The following is a 7,706-nucleotide window of genomic DNA, read 5'->3' as shown; positions in this document are numbered from 1 at the left end:
AGGAAGAGAGTTGATGTGTCGCAGAGGATGTGAGGAAAAGAGGCATGTCTCAGAGGATGTGAAGAAGAGAGGACACCCATCACAGAGAATGTGAGGAAGAGAGGAAATGCGTTGCAGAGGATGAGAGGACACACTTCGCAGAGGATGTGAGGAAAAGAGGACACCCCTCGAAGAGGATGTGAGGAAGAGAGGACACCCATTGCAGAGGATGTGAGGAAGAGAGCAGGGAGGATTTGTCGCAGAGGATGTGAGGAAGAGAGGACACCCGTCGCAGAGCATGTGAGGAAGAGAGGACACCCATCGCAGAGGATGTGAGGAGACACGTCGCAGAGGATGTGAGGAAGAGAGGACACCGGTCACGGAGGATGTGAGGAAGAGAGGACACCCATCACAGAGGATGTGAGGAAGAGAGGACACCTGTCACAGAGGATGTGAGTGGACACGTCGCAGAGGATGTGAGGAGGAGAGGACACTCATCGCAGAGGATGTGCGGAAGAGAGGAGATACGTTATAGAGGATGTGAGGATGCGAGGCGATATGTCACAGAGGATGTGAAGAAGAGAGGGCACTCGTCGCACAGGATGTGAGAAACAGAGGACACCCGTCGCAGAGGATGTGAGGAAGAGAGGAGACATGTTATAGAGGATGTGGGGATGTGAGGCCATATGTTCCAGAGGATGTGAGGGGACACGTCGCAGAGGATGTGAAGAAGAGAGGACACTTGTCGCAGAGGATGTGAGGAAGAGAGGACACCCGTCGCAGAGGATGTGAGGAAGAGAGGACACCCATCGCAGAGGATGTGAGGAAGAGAGGACACCCATCGCAGAGGATGTGAGGAAGTGAGGACACCCATCGCAGAGGATGTGAGGAAGTGAGGACACCCATCGCAGAGGATGTGAGGAAGTGAGGACACCCATCGCAGAGGATGTGAGTGGACACGTCGCAGAGGATGTGAGGAGGAGAGGACACCCGTTGCGAAGGATGTAAGGAAGAGAGTTGACGTGTCGCAGAGGATGTGAGGAAGAGAGGCATGTCTCAGAAGATGTGAAGAAGAGAGGACACCCATCACAGAGAATGTGAGGAAGAGAGGAAATGCGTTGCAGAGGATGAGAGGACACACTTCGCAGAGGATGTGAGGAAAAGAGGACACCCCTCGAAGAGGATGTGAGGAAGAGAAGACACCCATTGCAGAGGATGTGAGGAGACACGTCGTAGAGGATGTGCGGAGGAGAGGACACCGGTCGCAGAGGATGTGAGGAAGAGAGGACACCGGTGGCAGAGGATGTGAGGAAGAGAGGACACCAGTCACAGAGGATATGAGGAGGAGAGGACACCCATCATAGAGGATGTGAGCGGACACGTCGCAGAGGAAGTGAGAATGTGAGGATGCACGTCGCAGAGCTTGTGAGGAAGAGAGGACACCCGTCGCAGCGGATGTGAGGAAGAGAGGACACATGGCGCAGAGGATGTGAGGAAGAGAGGACACTCGTCGCAGAGGATGGGAGGAAGAGAGGACACCCATCTCAGAGGATATGAGGAAGAGAGGACACCCATCGCAGAGGACGAGAGGAAACACGTGACAGAAGATGTGAGGAAACCCGTCTCAGAGGACGAGAGGAAACACGTCGCAGAGGATGTGAGGGGACACGTTGCAGAGGATGTGAAGAAGAGAGGACACTCGTCGCAGAGGATATGAGGAAGAGAGGATACCCATCGCAGAGGACGAGAGGAAACACGTCGCAGAGGATGTGAGGATGAGGAAACAAGTCGAAGAGGATGTGAGGATGACAGGAAACACGCCGCAGAGGATGAGAGGAATAACCCATCGCAGAGGAAGTGAGAATGTGAGGACACATGTCGCAGAGCTTGTGAGGAACAGAGGACGCACGTCGCAGAGGATTTGAGGAAGAAAGGAAACGCCTCACAAAGGATGTGAGGAAGAGAGGAAACGCATCTCGGAGGACGTGAGGAAATGCATCGCAGAGGACGTGCAGAGTAGAGGATGCACGTCACAGAGGACGAGGAAACGCGTCGTAGTCGATGTGAGGAGGAGAGCACACGTCGAAGAGGATTTGAGTAAGAGAGGAAGCGTGTCGCAGAGGAGGAAACGCATTGCAGAGGGTCTGTGGAAACACGTCGTAGAGGATGTGAGGATGAGAGCAAACACGTCGAAAAGGATGTGAGGAAACATGTCGCAGAGTTTGTGAGGAACTATGTCCCAGAGGTTGTGAGTATAAGAGGAAAAAGGTTACAGTGGATGTGAGGATGTGAGGGCGAGAGTATACACGTCTCAGAGGATGTGAGGAAGAGAAGACACCTGTAGCAGAGGATGTGAAGGAGAAAGGACACCCGTCGCAGAGTGAGGAAGAGAGAGGATGTGAGGAAGAGAGGAAAAGTGTCGCAAAGGATGTGAGGAAACACGTCACAAAGGATGTGAGGAAGAGAGGAAATGCTTCGCAGAAGACGAGAGGAAACGCGTCGCAGAGGATGTGAGGAAATGCGTCGCAGTGGATGTGAGCATGAGAGGAAACACGATAAAGCGGAAGAGAGGAAACATGTCACAGAGGACGTGAGGAAATGTCTCACAGAGGATGTGCGGAGGACAGGAGGCACATCCCAGAGAATGACAGAGAACGAGAGGACGCATGTCGCAGAGGACGAGAGGATGCATGTCGCAGAAGACGAGAGCAAACATTGCAGAGGATGAGATGAAACATCACAGAGGAACTGAGAAGAGAGCAGGGAGGATTTGTCGCAGAGGATGTGAGGAAGAGAGGACACCCGTCGCAGATGATGTGAGGAAGAGAGGACACCCATCGCAGAGGATGTGAGGAAGAGAGGACACCCATCGCAGAGGATGTGAGGAAGAGAGGACACCCATTGCAGAGGATGTGAGGAAGTGAGGACACCCATCGCAGAGGATGTGAGGAAGTGAGGACACCCGTCACAGAGGATGTGAGTGGACACTTCGCAGAGGATGTGAGGAGGAGAGGACACCCATTGCAGAGGATGTGAGGAGACACATCGTAGAGGATGTGCGGAGGAGAGGACACCGGTCGCAGAGGATGTGAGGAAGAGAGGACACCAGTCGCAGAGGATATGAGGAAGAGAGGACACGTGTCACAGAGGATGTGAGCGGACACGTCGCAGAGGAAGTGAGAATGTGAGCATGCACGTCGCAGAGCTTGTGAGGAAGAGAGGACACCCGTCGCAGCGGATGTGAGGAAGAGAGGACACACGGCGCAGAGGATGTGAGGAAGAGAGGACACTCGTCGCAGAGGATGGGAGGAAGAGAGGACACCCATCACAGAGGATATGAGGAAGAGAGGACACCCATCGCAGAGGACGAGAGGAAACATGTGACAGAAGATGTGAGGAAGAGAGGACACCCATCGCAGAGGACGAGAGGAAACACGTCGCAGAGGATGTGAGGATGAGGAAACAAGTCGCAGAGGATGTGAGGATGAGAGGAAACATGGCGAAGAGGATGTGAGGAAACAAGTCGCAGAGGATGTGAGGAAGAGAGGAAACCCGTCGCAGAGGACGTGTGGAAACCCGTCGCAGAAGATGTGAGGATGAGGAAACAAGTCGAAGAGGATGTGAGGATGACAGGAAACACGCCGCAGAGGATGAAAGGAATAACCCATCGCAGAGGAAGTGAGAATGTGAGGACACATGTCGCAGAGCTTGTGAGGAACAGAGGACGCACGTCGCAGAGGATTTGAGGAAGAAAGGAAACGCCTCACAAAGGATGTGAGGAAGAGAGGAAACGCATCTCGGATCAAACACGTCAAAAAGGATGTGAGGAAACATGTCGCAGAGTTTGTGAGGAACTATGTCCCAGAGGTTGTGAGTATAAGAGGAAACAGGTTACAGTGGTGTGAGGATGTGAGGGCGAGAGTATACACGTCTCAGAGGATGTGAGGAAGAGAAGACACCTGTAGCAGAGGATGTGAAGGAGAAAGGACACCCGTCGCAGAGGATGTGAACAAGAGAGGACACCCGTCACAGAGGATGTGAGGATGAGAGGACTCCCATCGCAGAGGATGTGAAGAAGAGAGGACACCCATCGCAGAGGATGTGAGGAAGAGAGGAAATTCGTCGCAGAGGATGAGAGAAAACACGTGGCAGAGGACGAGTGGAAACACATCACAGAGGATGAGAGGAAACATATCGTAGAGGATGTGAGGATGAGAGGACGCACTTCGCAGAGAATGTGAGGAAGAGATGAAACACATTGCAGAGGACGAGAGGAAACACGTCGCAGGGGACGAGAGGAAACATGATGCAGAGGATGTGAGGATGAGAGGAAACACGTCGAAAAGAATGTGAGGAAACACATTCGCAGAGGGTGTGAGGAAACACATTGAAAAGGATGAGAAGAAACACGTTGCAGAGGACAAGAGGATGAGAGGAAGAGAGGACACCCATCACAGAGTATGAGAGGAAGAGAGGACACGTCGCAAAGGATGTAACGAAACTTGTTGCAGAGGATGTGAGGAGACCTGTTACAGAGGATGTGAGGATTAGAGGAAGAGAGGACACGTTGCAGAGGGTGTGAGGAAGAGAGGAAAGACATTACAGATTATGAGAGGATGCACAGCGCAGAGGATGTCAGGATGAGAGGTCGCACTCCGCAGAGAATGTGAGGAAGAGAGGAAACAGGGGGACGAAAGGAAACACGTCACAGAGGACGTGAGGAAACCCGTCGAAGAGGATGTGAGGAAATACATCAAAGAGGAAGAGAGAAAATACATCACAGAGGATGAGAGGAAGTACATCACAGAGGACGAAAGGAAATACGTCACAGAGGACGAGAGGAAATATGTCACAGAGGAAGAGAGGAAATACATCACACAGGATGAGAGGATGAGAGGAAATACATCACTGAGGAAGAGAGGAAATATGTCACAGAGGAAGAGAGGAAATACATCACAGAGGAAGAGAGGAAAGACATCACAGAGGACGAGAAGAAATACATCACACAGGATGAGAGGATGAGAGGAAATATATCACTGAGGAAGAGACGAAATACGTCACAGAGGAAGAGACGAAATACATCACAGAGGAAGAGAGGAAATGCATCACAGGAGGAAGAGAGGATGAGAGGAAATACATCACAGAGGAAGAGATGAAATACATCACAGAGGAAGAGAGGATGAGTGGAAATACATCACAGAGGATGAGAGGAATTATGTCGCAGAGGATGAGAGGAAATACATCACAGAGGAAGAGATTAAATACATCACAGAGGAAGAGAGGAAATACATCACAGTGGACGAGAGGATGAGAGGAAATACGTCACAGAGGAAGAGAGGATGAGAGGAAATACATCACCGAGGAAGAGAGGATGAGAGGAAATACATCACAGAGGATGAGAGGAAATACATCACAGAGGACGAGAGGAAATACATCACAGTGGACGAGAGGAAATACGTCACAGAGGAAGAGATAATGAGAGGAAATACATCACAGAGGGTGAGAGGATGAGAGGAAATGCATCAAAGAGGATGAGAGGAAATACATCACAGAGGAAGAGAGGATGAGAGGAAATACATCACAGAGGAAGAGAGGATGAGAGGAAATACATCACAGAGGACGAGAGGAAATACAACACAGAGGATGAGAGGAAATACATCACAGAGGACGAGAGGAAATACAACACAGAGGACGAGAGGAAATACGTCACAGTGGACGAGAGGAAATACATCACAGAGGATGAGACGAAATACGTCACAGTGGACGAGAGGAAATACGTCACAGAGGACGAGAGGAAATACGTCATAGTGGATGAGAGGAAATATGTCACAGAGGACGAGAGGAAATACATCACAGAGGAAGAGAGGATGAGAGGAAGTACATCACAGAGGATGAGAGGAAATACGTCACAGTGGACGAGAGGAAATATGTCACAGAGGACGAGAGGAAATACATCACAGAGGAAGACAGGATGAGAGGAAATACATCAGAGAGGAAGAGAGGAAATACATCACAGAGGAAGAGAGGATGAGAGGAAATACATCACAAAGGATGAGAGGAAATATGTCACAGAGGACGAGAGGAAATACGTCACAGAGGACGAGAGGAAATACGTCACAGAGGAAGAGAGGATGAGAGGAAATACATCCCAGAGGATGGGAGGAAATACCTCAAAGGACGAGAGGAAATACGTCACAGAGGACGAGAGGAAATACGTCACAGAGGAAGAGAGGATGAGAGGAAATACATCCCAGAGGATGGGAGGAAATACCTCAAAGGACGAGAGGAAATACGTCACAGAGGATGAGAGGAAATACGTCACAGAGGATGAGAGGAAATACGTCACAGAGGACGAGAGGAAATACGTCACAGAGGACGAGAGGAAATACATCACAGAGGAAGAGAGGAAATACATCACAAAAGGTGAGAGGATGAGAGGAAATACATCACAGAGGATGAGAGGAAATACATCACAGAGAAAGAGAGGAAATACATCACAGAGAAAGAGAGGATGACAGGAAATACATCACAAAGGATGAGAGGAAATACATCACAGAGGAAGAGAGGAAATACACTATATGGGCAAAAATATTGGGACTCCTACACATTTCACTTACAGGAGCATTATGAAATGAAAAATACGACAAAGGAGCCTCTGAACTGTTGAGTAGCTGAGATCCTGTATCAAACAAGAACAGAAAACATTTCACTTTCAACACCACCTCAGCGTCTCCTTAGTTCCCAAACGCTTACAGAGTGCTGCTGAATGAAGAACTTTTTGGAATGTGTTATCAAATTCAAAATAGAAAAAAAAAAAATGGTAAAAATTCTTGTTGTCTGTGGTATTTTCCTTTAAAAGTAAGGTTTGCATGATTTACACATCCATTTTTTTTTCTTTCTACGTTCTGCATTTTTTTGGAAATTGGATTGTAGAGAGGGAGAGAGACAGAGAGAGAGAACAGCGAGAGAGGGAGAGAGACAGAGAGAGAGAACAGCGAGAGAGAGGGAGAGAGACAGAGAGAGAGAACAGTGAGAGAGAGGGAGAGAGAGAGAGAGAGAGAGAACAGCGAGAGAGAGGGAGAGAGACAGAGAAAGAGAACAGTGAGAGAGGGAGAGAGACAGAGAGAGAGAACAGCGCGAGAGAGGGAGAGAGACAGAGAGAGAGAACAGTGAGAGAGAGGGAGAGAGACAGAGAGAGAGAACAGTGAGAGAGAGGGAGAGAGACAGAGAGAGAGAACAGCGAGAGAGGGAGAGAGACAGAGAGAAAGATCAGCGAGAGAGAGGGAGAGAGACAGAGAGAGAGAACAGCGAGAGAGAGGGAGAGAGACAGAGAGAGAGAACAGCGAGAGAGAGGGAGAGAGACAGAGAGAGAACAGCGCGAGAGAGGGAGAGAGACAGAGAGAGAGAACAGCGAGAGAGAGGGAGAGAGACAGAGAGAGAGAACAGTGAGAGAGAGGGAGAGAGACAGAGAGAGAGAACAGCGAGAGAGGGAGAGAGACAGAGAGAAAGATCAGCGAGAGAGAGGGAGAGAGACAGAGAGAGAGAACAGCGAGAGAGAGGGAGAGAGACAGAGAGAGAGAACAGCGAGAGAGAGGGAGAGAGACAGAGAGAGAGAACAGTGAGAGAGAGGGAGAGAGACAGAGAGAGAACAGTGAGACAGAGAGAGAGAACAGCGAGAGAGAGGGAGAGAGACAGAGAGAGAGAACAGCGAGAGAGAGGGAGAGAGA

This window comes from Pygocentrus nattereri, chromosome 5 (genome assembly GCF_015220715.1).
Source record: "Pygocentrus nattereri isolate fPygNat1 chromosome 5, fPygNat1.pri, whole genome shotgun sequence".
NCBI classification, from domain to species: domain Eukaryota; kingdom Metazoa; phylum Chordata; class Actinopteri; order Characiformes; family Serrasalmidae; genus Pygocentrus; species Pygocentrus nattereri.
Note: the sequence above shows the minus strand (reverse complement) of the source record.